The 14,246-nt window shown below is 44.9% G+C and overlaps 1 pseudogene across 1 annotated transcript in view; it reads left to right on the forward strand.

Moving 5' to 3' along the window:
- Positions 1 to 1,425: 1,425 nt before the first annotated feature.
- The window catches only part of LOC309798627 (transmembrane 9 superfamily member 1-like), an 80,533-nt pseudogene continuing 67,712 nt past the window's right edge, over positions 1,426 to 14,246 (forward strand). The window contains exon 1 of the transcript in view: positions 1,426 to 1,470. The product of the transcript in view is annotated as a transmembrane 9 superfamily member 1-like (transcript). The remainder of the gene's footprint in view (positions 1,471 to 14,246) is intronic.

Consider the following 14,246-nt stretch of genomic DNA (forward strand, 5'->3'; position numbering starts at 1 on the left):
TAATCAGGGATTAGGATGCTTGAAATCAAACTTTTGGAAGAGATGCGGCAATTGATAAGACCATGAGAGTGAGTGGCTGAGACAGGCTGGAGGACAAGATCAATGGAAATGAGGAGATGACGGATTACTGTTGAGTGGATTATCTACGTGGATACTGAAGACCCACCCTAAGACCTCTAAAGGATCTGGGTCTCTCCTCTCTTGCTTAAACCTTGGAGAGCGGGGCTCCATCTTGTTCTCTCCCTCACCATGACCCTCGATGGTGGCCACGGTTACTCTCATTCCCCAAGCCCCACTAGCACAAAGTTGTTATGTGTAACAGACATTTACCAACTATTCGCAGATAAAAGAGGAGACATAGCAGAGCATAGGCTAGAAATAACTTAAAACTGAACATCACCTATGAAGTCTTAGAGTCCTTAATAGGAATTTCTCAAGGACCAGTTTTCCCCTTGGGTCCTGACTCTGCCAGTTTTGTTCAGGTCGCCTCTCTCCACAGAGACCCTTCTCTACCTTGCTTCTTCTTTGGGACATCTGGTCCCCCAAACTCCTTTTATTGCAAGCTTCCGGGATAATGCTCTTAAATTCACATACAGGGAACACACATTCAGTGGTGCAGTCCTTTCACAACAACTCTTGCCACCACGGGGGTCCCACCTTTTATTTCCGTAAGGCCTGTCAAGGTATTTTCCTAAAGAAAAGAGCCATCAACCTCTAAGAGGAATTCTGCCGCTTCCCCAGAATACAAAGTTGCAACAGGCATGGCATTATTCTAATAAAGCAAATTTTTCACTTTCCTGTTATTACCCAAGTTAAAGTGACATCATGCAAACCACAGTGTTTAAAATCTGAAAAGCACTTTTCTAATTCAAATATAAGAGGAGAGAAATTGTATGTACAATCGCATAACCCAGTCTAATAAGGAGATGATCCAAGAACCAAAGATACATTTGTCTGCAAGGCCCCAGGGATGCAGACTTGGGGAAAGTGGGTTGTGACTAAACGCAGTGCTCAGTTGAATGCATGCCTAAATTAATGAATGAAATGTGCAGAGTTGTATATGACATCATGACTTATAATAACAAATATACGTTTGGTCTTCTGGCATAGAGCTCCTAAAACCCTTGGAATTTCCTAAGTGATAAGAGAATGGGAGCATCTTTTGTTATAATATTTAGTCTTTGGCCTTGGTTCCTGAAATAACTCCAGAGCCATTGGAGCTATTGGTGACCTATTGGAGGTTGGTGACCTTCCGGGTTGGTGAACATATGGCGGTGCAGGGAGAATGGCTCCATGACCCTTCCTATATACTTTGCCCTACGCATCTTTTCCATCTGGCTGCTCCTGACATACCTTTTTATAATAAACTGGTAACCTAGTAAGTAAACTGTTTTCCTGAGTTCTGTGAGCTGCTCTAGCAAATTAATGGAACTGGAGGAGGAGATCGTGGGAACCTCCGACCTACAGTTGGTAGGTCAAAAGCACAGGTGACAATCTGGACTTGCGATTGGCATCTGGGGATGGGGACAGTCTTGTGGGACTGAGCCCTTACCTGTGGAATCTGATGCCAGCTCTAGGTAGGGAGTGTCAGAACTGAACTAAATTGTAGGACACCCAGCTGGTGTTGCAGAATTGGTCAGCATGGGAATAAGCCCACATCTTGTGTCGGAAGTATGAAAGTAGAGAACCACAGGAACAGGTTTTCCTTTACAGTGTAACACAAGGAGGTGCTTGGTAAGTACTTTTTAGCCATCTCAATAAAAAACATTTCAGAATTGCGGTGGAACCCAAGTGGGGAATAAGAAGGGGATGAAAGGGAATAAGAAAATGGATAAAACAAGTGTGACTCTCTTTTTCTAGAAGCTAAATGTGAAAAGGAGAACAACAGTGTAGTAGCCACTTAGTTCCAGCACTCCTCAGGATCCATACTCTGCTCTGCAGTCTAGTTATTTTACACTCATGGTATCTTGAGGAGACTCTAACAAAGGGCACCTCCCAAGCATCCAGTTCTTTACATCTCCCCCCCAATATGCCTAGGGCAGTGCCAACTATGCCCTTTCCTGAGTGAATATTTTGATAAGAGTCTTGGGGAGAGAAGTAAAAAGGACAGGCCTGCTAAGGTGAAAAGAAGAGGAAAGAGATGTGCTATGGGCTGAATTGTACGTCCCCCAAATCCATATGTGGAAGCACTAACCCCCCAGTGTGACTAAATTTGGAGATAGGCCCTCTAAGTAGGCAACTAGGTTAAGTGAGGTCATAAGGGTGGGGCCCTAATCCAATAGGACTTGTGTCCTCATAAGAAGAGGAAGAGACAGGAGGAGCTGACAGGCCCAGAGGTAAGGCCATGTGAGGACACAAGAGCAGGTGGCTGTCTGCAAGCCAGGAAGAAAGGCCTCACCAGAAACCAACCCTGCCAGCATCTTGATCTTCAACTTCAAGCCTCCAGGTTCATGAGAAAATTCATCTCAGTTGTTTAAGTCACCCAGCCTGTGGTACGGTTGTTATGGCAGCCCAAGCAGACTAACACAGGGAAAAAAAATTAATAATAATAAATATAAATAATAATCAGGGGGGGGAGGTTTGTCTAGGATGCTGAACCTAGATTTTTCTTCATAATTTTGCAAAGGTCTGGCTCTGGTGGTGTAAAGGGAGAGGGAAAGGGAGAGGGGAGGGATGTGACAGTGGCGGATTTGTCACACAATAAGACACTGGTTCTCACCTGGCCAGCCCACGCACCTCCCCAGTCCCCTTTTGCTGTTCCCCATTCCCTGGATCTCTGGGGCTGGCTGTCAGACTACGGCAAATACTCTGCCTCCAGCAAAAGCAATTGTTTGAGTTGGGAGCCCTCTGCCTTCACCTTGGGCCACTTTATAGACCTCTCAAAGATTTGCTTAGTTTTTAAACATCCCAGTTTAGATAACTAAAGTTCCGTGGTGGGAGATGTGGGTTTTGTTCTTTTGTTTTGTTTTGTTTTGTTTTTTTCCTTCTGATTTATGCCAGGATCAAAAGCAGCTTCCCTGGGACTTCCCTGGTGGTGCAGTGGTTAAGAATCCGCCTGCCAATGCAGGGGACACGGGTTCGAACCCTGGTCCGGGAAGATCCCACATGCTGCGGAGTAACTAAGCCTGTGCGCCACAACTACTGAGCCTGCGCTCTAGAACTCAAGAACCACAACTGCTGAGCCTGCATGCCACAGCTATTGAAGACCACACATCTAGAGCCTGTGCTCCACAACAAGGGAAGCCATAGCAATGAGAAGCTCACGCACTGCAACGAAGAGCAGCCCCCGCTCGCGGCAACTAGAGAAGGCCTGCACGCAGCAACGAAGACCCAACACAGCCAAAAATATAAATAAATAAATGTATGGAGTCTTGCCTGTGGTTATCGACCCATTGAGAGCCACTCTGCAGCCAAAGGCCTCGCTGTGCTCCAGGGAATGCCTGGGATTAGGGAGGATTCCACAAGAGGCTTGAAGAGCCACACGTGGGTGTGGGGACGTTGCATCTCTCTTTGCAAGCACATAATGGACCCAAAGTGGTGGATCGTTCAGAAATTCATTCCCCCTTCCTTTCATTTCTAACCTTAGCGGGAGAACTGCATTAATTACTTAAACAGTTGAGCGACTCAGAGGCTTCTTTTCAGCTGCAACGCTCACGTGGCTGCCTCTTTTATGGCCAGCAGGTCCCTGATGCCAAGGGTGGGCGAGGGAGGGAGGCCTTGCTAGGAGCACTTGTTTAAACAAGGCCAATTTCCAGCCTACTTTGCATGCAAATACTTACAAGAGCATCCCAGCTTGTTCCTTAAAATTAGATGGAATAAAGACACTTCGGAGGGATATGGCTTGGTTCGTTTCCAATCTTTTCCTCTTACGGCTAAAACTAGTTTCTCCAGGTCATCCTTTGGTTTTGCTGTGTTGAGAGTTTATATCACAAGGAAAATTACTTTGTTCTTCAGCACCAACAGTTTAAAATGGGAACCATTTAATGTATTTTGGGGCGGGGGGGCGGTTTGTTTGGTTGGGTGGGTGGGGTTTTTTTGGCAGCGAGGAGGCTTCTGGGTGTGGAGTCTTAAATGGACTGCCAGGGTATTCCCGGGAGCCATTTAATGCTGTTCTTGTTTTAAATTTATTTAGAATAGTGTCTTTTAAATGGGTCTCTTAAAACCGTTTGCCTTGGAAATGTTATGTTTATGTGCACAATTCCAGGCTCCCTGGGCTTCTTTCTTCATCATCAGGGTATCTTGCTTGCAGAGACCTGCAGGAGGTAAATGTGGTCTTAGCATTTCTGTGTCTGGTCAGGTGCCTGCCATGCACATGGTAAGCACTCACTAAATAATTTCCTTGGTGAATTATTTATGGTGTGGTCGCATTAATCTTTTATTTTAGACTAATTCACACTCTAAAATGTTGGTTTGGCCATTTTTGTAAATAATTTTCAGGAATAGGTGTTTCCTCTGGATTCATTGGGTTATTAGCAGTTCAACCAAAAAGTGTTACCATGTGCTAGATGATGTTCTTCTCTGGTTAAGTTAAGTTTTTTTTTATTAATTTAATATCCATGAATGTTACCAAGATTGCCAGTCTACATATAGTTCTTCTGGTAACAATTCTCAAACTCTAAAGAATGGTGAAAAAAGCACAGCTTTGTTGTTGTTGTTGGGGTTTTTTTTTTGGTCTCTGGAGCTCAAAAAGATTTTTATGGTTGAAATGAAAGATGGTAAGCAGCCCTATTTACAGTAGCTAAGATACGGAAGGAACCTAATTGTCCATCAACAGATGAATGGATAAAGAAAATGTTGTACATGTACACAATGGAATATTACTCAGCCATAAAAAAGGATGAAATAATGCCATTTGCAACAACATGGATGGACCCAGAGATTATCATACTAAGTGAAGCAACTCAGAAAGAGAAAAACAAATATCATATATCACTTTTATGTGGAATCTAAAAAATAAAACAAACTAGTGAATATAACAAACAAGAAACAGACTCACAGGGCTTCCCTGGTGGCGCAGTGGTTGAGAATCTGCCTGCTAATGCAGGGGACACGGGTGCGAGCCCTGGTCTGGGAAGATCCCACATGCCGCAGAGCAACTAGGCCCGTGAGCCACAACTACTGAGCCTGCGCGTCTGGAGCCAGGGTTCCGCAACAAGAGAGGCTGCAATAGTGAGAGGCCCACGCACTGCGATGAAGAGTGGCCCCTGCTTGCCACAACTAGAGAAAGCCCTCACACAGAAACGAAGACCCAACACAGCCAAGAATAAATAAATTAAAAAAAAAAAAAAAAGAAACAGACTCACAGATATAGAGACCAAACTAATGGTTACCACTGGGGAGAGGGAGGGGAGAGGCAACATAAGGATAAGGGATTAAGAGGTACAAACTACTATGTATAAAATAAACAAGGGTACTTTGTACAGCACAGGAGAAACAGCCAATATTTTATAACTATAAATAGAACATAACCTTTAAAATTGTGAATCACTGTGTTTTATGCCTAAAACTTATATAATGTTGTAATCAACTCTACCTCAATAAAAAGTAATTCTTAAAAAAAACCAGAAAAATAAAGGGATGGTAAGAGGCAACCACAGGGTGGACAAAAGGAGTCCTGGGCACTCCCTTTCATTTTTGTTTTGTTTTGCGGTACGCGGGCATCTCACTGTTGTGGCCTCTCCCGTTGTGGAGCACAGGCTCCGGACGCGCAGGCTCAGTGGCCATGACTCACAGGCCCAGCCTCTCCGCGGCATGTGGGATCTTCCCGGACCAGGGCACGAACCCGTATCCCCTGCATCGGCAGGCGGACTCTCAACCACTGCGCCAGCAGGGAAGCCCACCCCTTCATTCTTTTACTCATACACTGACACAGGCATTTATTGGGATTCAGCCCTGCCTTAAGAAGCCCACAGTCTAGGGATACAAATGAGCTAGTGATGACAAGGTAAAGTGATAATGATGGATATTTTCATAGCTTATTTATTTATTTATTTATTTATTTTGGCCATGCTGTGAGGCTTATAGGATCTTAGTTCCCCAACTGGGGATTGAACCCAGGCTCTTGGCAGTGAAAACCCAGTGTCCTAACCACTGGGCTGCCAGGGAATTCTCACCTTTTTAATTTATTAAATGTCACCATCTGGTTGGCCCAGGAGCATCTTACAAATGAGATGGGCTGTGGCAGACACTGGTTGGTACTCAACTGAGCCAGTTTTTTTCCCTTTTCCATTATGACTTTTTACAGGATATTGAATAGAGTTCCCTGTGCTGTACAGTAGGACCTTGTTGTTTATCCTTCCTATATATAATAGTTTGTATCTGCTAATCCCAAACTCCCACTCCATCCTTTTCCCACCACCCTCTCCCTTGGCAACCACAAGTCTGTTCTCTATGTCTGTGAGTCTGTTTCTGTTTTGTAAATAAGTTCATTTGTGTCATATTTTAGATTCCACATATAAGTGATATCATATGGTATTTGTCTTTCTCTTTCTGAGAGACATGATAATATGATAATCTCTAGGTCCATCCATGTTGCTGCAAATGGCATTATTTCATTCTTTTTTATGGCTGAGTCATTATTGCATTGTATAGAGGTACCACATCTTCTTTATCCAGTCATCTGCTGATGGACGCTTAGGTTGCTTCCATGTCTTGGCTATTGTAAATAGTGCTGCTATGGACACTGGGGTGCATGTGTCTTTCAGCTGAGCCAACCTTAAGCACCAGAGCCCTTGGTCCTGGTGGCCTCACCCCTTGTTCAGAGCAGGAGGCAGGTCAGCTGAGCCATGGTGCTGTAGGATGGGTGGTGACCAGGACTGGGTATACAGGAGCTACACAGCCTCCCACAGTGCCTTAGCCACACTCTCATGCCTGGCCTTGGCTAGGCTTCCAGGAACAGCTGTCTCCTTACCATTCTGAGAAAAAGAGAAGAAGGGAGGAGTGAGGCAGATTATCCAAAAGGTCACTAGCAAAAGCCTCTTCGTCCTTTGGAACAGTTCAGCCTTGATCAGTGCTGCGTGCTCGGTCACCAGTGAGGTGGAAGAAGCACAGCCACGGCAGACAATGGAGGTGGGAAGAAAGCCAGCCCTTCTGGCAGGACTCCTAATGCTCAAAGACAAGAGTGGCCATACCCCGCCGCAGGAACCCCACAGTTAGAGGCATTGAAGCCTTCCAGTAAATCCATCTTGGAAGGCTATTCATCTTGGCCAGGTCCCTGAAAGGGAGGCCTATGGGAAGTTACAATTTTTGGTGCAGCAGTGAAGACCTGGCCTGAGCTGACTAGGACAGCCGTGGGCTTGTCATCTGAACCACAGACACTTGGTTCCAAGCAAACCTTTTGAGAGAATCAGGCGGATCAAGCCCAAGCTGCCCTCCCTCTCCGTGTGCCCTCCCTCTCCGTGTGCCCGCGCTCTCTGTGTGCCCTTGTCTGGTTTCCCGTGAAAGAAATGAAACCAGCAGCAGCATCGAGAGAAAAGACTCCACACGAGCTGCTTTTCTCCATCCCACGCCACTCCATCCTTCTCCCTGCTCCATCACCCTGAAGAAGTCTCCTTCTGGAATAAACTGCCTATCATCCCTGTCACCTTCAATATGGCTCTAGGAATGTCCTTCTCTAGGACCTGTGGACCGTCTCTTTGAAAGGTAATCATCAGAGGAGACAACTTCTCTATCTCTCAGCCTCTGAGGGAGGGTAGAAGCCTAACGTTAGAGAACACCTTGCTCCCAGTTGTAAAGCTAACTTCTGCCATAAAGACAGGAGAGGGACTTCCCTGGTGGCACAGTGGTTAAGAATCCGCCTGCCAGTGCAGTGGACACGGGTTCGAACCCTGGTCCAGGAAGATTCCACAGGCCACGGAACAACTAAGCCTGTGTGTCACAACTATTGAGCTTGCACTCTAGAGCCCACAAGCCACAACTACTGAGCCTGCGTGCTGCAACTACTGAAGCCCACGTGCCTAGAGCCTGTGCTCTGCAACAAGAGAAGCCACCGCAATGAGAAGCCCATGCACCACAATGAAGAGTAGCCCCTGGTCGCCACAACTAGAGAAAGACCGTGTGCAGTAACGAAGACCCAATGCAGCCAGAAATAATAAATAAATAAAATACATAAATTTATATATATATATATATATATATATATATAAAAGACAGGAGAGATTTATGAGCAAACACAGATGGCCTTTGACAGCGCCCTAACACCGCCCAGTAGTTTTCCACTAGCTCACCCCAGCATTTAAAAACCCTTCCACCCTCTGATCCAGGGGAGTTAAGTTCAGACTGAGTTCTGGCCTCTCTCCCTTATTGCAATAGCCTTGAATGAAGTTTTCCTTGCCTGTTTAACTTTGCAGCATGCAATCTTTGCTTTGACATGTCCCTGCTCATGCCTCCAAACGCTTCTCATTCCATTGCAGCAGTGGCTCTCAAACTAATATGTTTCTGAATCACCTGGAGGGCTTGTTAGAAGTACAGTTGCTCAGACTTCCCTGGTGGTCCAGTGGTTAAGAATCCACCTTCCAATGCAGGGGATGCGGATTCAATCCCTGGTAGGGGAACTAACATCCCACGTGCCACAGGGCAACTAAGCCACGTGAGCCACAACTACTGAGCCCACACACCACAACTAGAGAGCCTACACGCTGCAACTACAGAGCCCATGCACTCCGGAGCCTGTGTGCCACGACTAGAGAGCCTGTGCACTGCAACTACTGAGCCCACACACCACAACTAGAGAGAGAAGCCCGCGCACTGCAACAAAGAGCCCGTGCACCACAGCGAAAGATCCCTAGTGCCACCGCAACTAAGACCCAGTGCAGCCATAAATAAAAAATAAATAAATAAATAAATATTTTTAAAAAAAGAACACAGTTGCTAAAGCAGTAGGCCTGGGTCAGGGCTTGACATATTCCAAAAAGTTTCCAGATAAGACATGGCTGGTACAGAGACCATACTTTTTAGCTTTTTTTGTTTGTTTTTTTGCTTTTCTGTGGTACGCGGGGCTCTCACTGCTGTGGCCTCTCCCGTTGCGGAGCACAGGCTCTGGACGCGCAGGCTCAGCGGCCATAGCTCACAGGCCCAGCAGCTCCGCGGCATGTGGGATCTTCCCGGACCGGGGCACGAACCCGCGTCCCCTGCATCGGCAGGCGGACTCTCAACCACTGCGCCACCAGAGAAGCCCTTTAACTTGTTTTTTGCACAGACTATCTTAACCCTCTAAGGGCCCTGGAGTTCATGGTGGCCCCAGTATACTGTCCTGTAATAAGGTCATTTCCAGAGTTGATGGAGATGCTTTCTTTCCCACAGTCTTCTCCCTCTCCCTCTTTTTAATACTTGTGCCCCCTGTACTCTCTGGCTTTCTCCCCCTCCCTTTCCTTCCCTCTCCTTCGACTCCCAGGTCACAGTAATTCTCTTCCAATTAGCCTTCCCCTTCCGGAAAAAAAAAAATAAAGTAGCCTGCTGCTCCTCAGGGTAGCAGTTAATCTTTCCACGTTTGAGGCTATGGTTGTTTTTGGTTGTTTTTTAACCAACAAATCCTTCTTGGAGCCCCCTTGGCACTCTGCTTCCCTGGGGATGGGGGAGGGGGCTTCCCTCATACTCCCTGGTTACCTAGCAACTTGTCTCCTTTCTGACAAGTCACCGCCCCTGCGGAGAAGCCAGCTGATGTGCACACAACAAAGGGAAAGTGACACCACTGCTCCACTTCCCCTCTTCGAAGGCCTCCCTGTTCATTAGCGCTGTGGTAAGTGGCTTGCTATGAGCAGGCCCCACTGATGCCCTCTTTGATTAAGCCAGCCGCACTGCTCCTCCCAGGGATCTTGGGGTGATGGCAGCTTGTCAAGTTCCCGAGATGCTGAGTAGGTACTGGGAATTTCAGATTTAATCCCTAATTATATCCAGCCCATCACCTTTGGAATAGGAGCCATAATAGCTTTCTCATTGTTGTCTTCAAGTCAGTGGGGCCGTGTGGAAAACTATATCCATATTCATGCCTGTGTTTCCTATCTATTGCTACTACACCCTCTCTCCTTACACTTCAGAATGAAAGGGGCTTTGCTTTTCTCCTGCAGAAGCTTTTATGAAAGAAGCTGTTTGTTCTATACCCTTCAGGCCCCCGCCCCCATCATCTTTGTTTCTTCTTTACACATTGATGAATTAACCGCTTTGGGCCCAGGGTTGGTAACTGATTTTAATTTATCACAGAAGACAGAGATGCCCCCAGGTAGCGCTTGTAGAGTGGAAAGTTGGTTGATCCTGGACCAACTGAGGGAGGAGGGTTTCCCAATCTCACTTTCTGTAATCCTGAAAAAGACAGTAGAATAGGCAAAAAAAGGACAAAGATAGAAAGAGAAAAAACAAATTCCACTCTAAAAAAAAAAGAGACATTCATAGCAGTAATATTTGTCACAGAGAAAAGTGGTAAATTACCCAGATGTCCAATAGATGAATGCCCATACAGTCAGTATAGTAACACAGCAGAAGATTATTAGATTGATTTTATAAATGGTAAGCTATTTATATGGGTCACACCAGTCTTAGAGATAAACATATATTGCATATTTAAATATGCATAATGCATGCCACATATAAATACATGTGATGTGTTCATATACACAGTAATTCAGGGGAAAAGAATCCAAGAGAGTGTGAACAACTGGTTAGATACATGCAAAAACACATGTCACTTTTCAGAAGAATTAGAAGAATATGTGAAAAGATATGAAGGCACAGTCCAATTCCATAGCCAACAGCCACATGTAGCTGATGGAATGGAGTACTGGAAATGGAGTACTAATGGTTAGTGCAGTACAAATGGCTAGTCTGAGCTGACGTGTGTCCTAAGTGTAAAACTGGATCCAAAGACTTAATATGAAAAAATATATAAAATAGCTCATCAAAAATTTTATGTTGATTACCTGTTGAAATGGTTGTATTTTTAAAACACTGGGTTAAATAACATATTATTAAAATGAATTCTGGGCTTCCCTGATGGCACAGCGCTTAAGAATCCGCCTGCTAATGCAGGGGACACCAGTTCGAGTCCTGGTTGGGGAAGATCCCACATGCCACGGAGCTACTAAGCCCGTGGGCCACAATTATTGAGCCTGCGCCCTAGAGACTATGAGCCACAACTACTGAGCCCGTGAGCCACAACTACTGAAGCCTGCGCACCTAGAGCCCATGCTCCACAACAAGAGAAGCCACCACAATGAGAAGCCCGCTCACGCAACGAAGAGTAGCCCCTGCTTACCGCAACTAGAGAAAGCCCGCGTGCAGCAACAAAGACCCAACACAGCCAAAAGTAAATTAAATAAATAAATTTAAAAAATAATAATAATAAAAAATAAAATGAATTCCACTTGTTTCTTTCTACTTAATGTGGTTATCAGAAAATTTTAAATTACGTATGTGGCTCACATTTGTGGCTTGCATTATATTTCTATTGGACAGTGCTAAGTTTAGAGTTTAATGTTTATTAGGTCCTCTTTCTATAAAATTGCTAAATTTCTTGTTCTGTTTATATTTATAAGGTGTATGAAGTCTGGAATAGAAGGAATTTGAAAGCAATATTTCCACAAAGACCAGTTCTACAGCTGGCTTTCTACATTCTATACTAGACTTTAGGCAGATAATGGAAATTGTGACTTCCCTGGGAGGATAGAAGGAGGCCTGGAGAGGAAAGCAGGAAGGCCACCTACTTCAGAGGTGACAGGGTCACTGAGACAACTAAATGTTGGAAATACAAGTAGGTGGTCTCCTTCTAAGATGTCACCTGTCATTTTGGAGAAGGCGTCCTTCCCAAACCAGCTCTTTCCTGCGGGCCTGTCAGCTTGACCTCTTGGAGTTGAGAAATGTTTTTCTATCCACTGTCCTCAGAGGAAGAACGTATTCATTAAGCTACGAGTCAACTACATAACTTGGTGTGCAGTTCATGAGTTTTGTCATTTATGTGTTTGATTCCATTGTTAGAGTTCTTTACTTCTGGACAGTTTGCTGCCCACAGATTTTCATGGGGGAAGGGGGTTCGGGGGTGGCGAGCAGAGTACCACTGGTGCTGAAGATGTGACCGAGGCACGGGAGTGCCCCAGGGACTGGGGACACGGCAGAGGAATGAGACACTTAGCTACCGAACCAAACTTTAGCTACAGCAACTCATGGGTGTGTGACCAGGACGTTCTAGTGGCCAGAACTGTCCGAGCATGTGCTCTAACTAACCATTTGGGAGAGGAGATGATAGACAAAACTAAGCGTATTCTGCATTTCAGAGACTGTCCCAGAGGGGACAGCGCCCCTCCCTGATTTATGGGGACTGATTTAACAATAGGAGTAACGTTATCCAAGGGGCTGATTGAATCAGCCCAAGCACCACCCCCCCAGGGGGGGCAGCACCTATGTATGCAACTGTGTATGGAATATGGGTACACAAAGCAACTTTGTGTACACAATATATATACACAACTGTGTATATAATGTGTGTCCACAAAGGAATTTGTGGACACGATGCATATACACAACTGTATACATACTATGTGTCCACAAAAAATTTTGAGTACACAATGCTTATACACAACAGTGTACATACTGTTTCCACAAAGGAACTTTGGGTACACAATACATATACACAACGGTGGACATACTATGTTTCCCCAAAAGAACTTTGTGTACACAATGCATATACACAACTGAGTACCCCAGGGGGATGCCAGGGCCACCCCTCGGGGATACCCTGCCCCCATCCCCCATGGGGAACCGCCCCCCTCCTGGGCTGGACCCCCCATTGATTCAATCTGCCTTCTTAAATATGGTGACCCTATTTAAAATAATCATCCTCTTTAATGGGTGTCAGGAGACTTAAGAAGGCAGATTGATTCAATGGAACTCAGGAAACCTAAGGTGTTTGGTTGGTTTAATGAAAGTCAGGAGATTTAAGAAGAACAATTGATTTAAAGGGGTTAACAATATTTAAGTGAGCTGATTTAATCAATGGGAGTGACGTGATGCAATGGGCCTGATTGAATCACTGGTAGCCCTACCATTTAAGGGCACTGATTGAATCAAAGCAATCACGTGATTTAAGGGGGCTTATTGTTTTAAGGGCTGTCGAGGATTAAGAGGGTGATTGATTTAATGGGGTTCAGGAGAATTAAGAAGGCAGAATGACTTAATGAGTGTCTGGAGAGTTAAGAAGGCAGATTGATTTGGGGGGGTCAGGAAACCTAACAGGTTTGATTGGTATAATGGGTGTCAGGAGATTTAAGGAGGATGATTGATTTAATGGGGGTGGAGATGTTTAAGGGGCTGATTTAATCAATTGGAGTCACGTGATTTGGGGGCTGTTTATACATGGGAGTCAGATGATAAAAGGGTGCTGAATAATCCTTGTTTTCAGACCTGATCCTACTGGTGGCTGCCTTGGGGGCCACGTTCATTAACATGGATGGGAAAATGCCCCCCCAAAGTAATCCATGGTCACAGAATCTCATTAAACCTGGAAGAACTACTTTTTTCTCCAAGAGAAAAAAAATCGAAGTATAACATTTCTTCTTAAGAAAGAGAAATTGTTATTCAACTGCTACATCCCACCTGTTCAATAAATATTCACTGAACTTCACAGGTACCATTCAGCCATTAAGTAAATACTAAGCCCCCACTATGTAGAATATTGTGTAGTTGAGACCCTAGACTTTAAAGACTGCCTGGATTCAAATTCTGTCTCTACTACTTCCTATCGGGATGACCCTGGGCAAATTATTTAATCTCTCTGAGCCTCTTTCTTCATCTGTAAAGTGGAATAAAAGAATAGTGTTGTTGTGACAATTAAATGAGTTAATACAATTAAATGAGCTTTAAAATACATGAAAAATACTTAATACATGAAAAACATGGGCACAGAGTGGATGATGTATAAGTATTTGCTGCTATATGCTGGCCAGTGTGTGATAGGGATAACAAAGATAAGCACAACACAATATTGGCCCTCAAGCGTACTCCATCTGATGGCCTGTGAAACACATTGTTTCATTTAACCTTCATAATCAGCCCATGAGTTGGTATTGTTAATCTGAGACTCAGGCAGACTAAATTACCTGCCTGAGTGCACACAAATAGTAAATGACAGGTGTGATTTAGAACTGGTTATTCTGACCCTAAATCCAGGGCTCTTTGCTCAATAGTATGCTGTCTTTCTAGTCTTTCAGAGGCAAAGTCTTAGCTCTGCCCATGAAGCAGAAGGCTCTACCCCCAATAGCATT

Source organism: Mesoplodon mirus, assembly GCF_964341445.2.
Source record: "Mesoplodon mirus genome assembly, chromosome: 2".
Taxonomy (NCBI): domain Eukaryota; kingdom Metazoa; phylum Chordata; class Mammalia; order Artiodactyla; family Ziphiidae; genus Mesoplodon; species Mesoplodon mirus.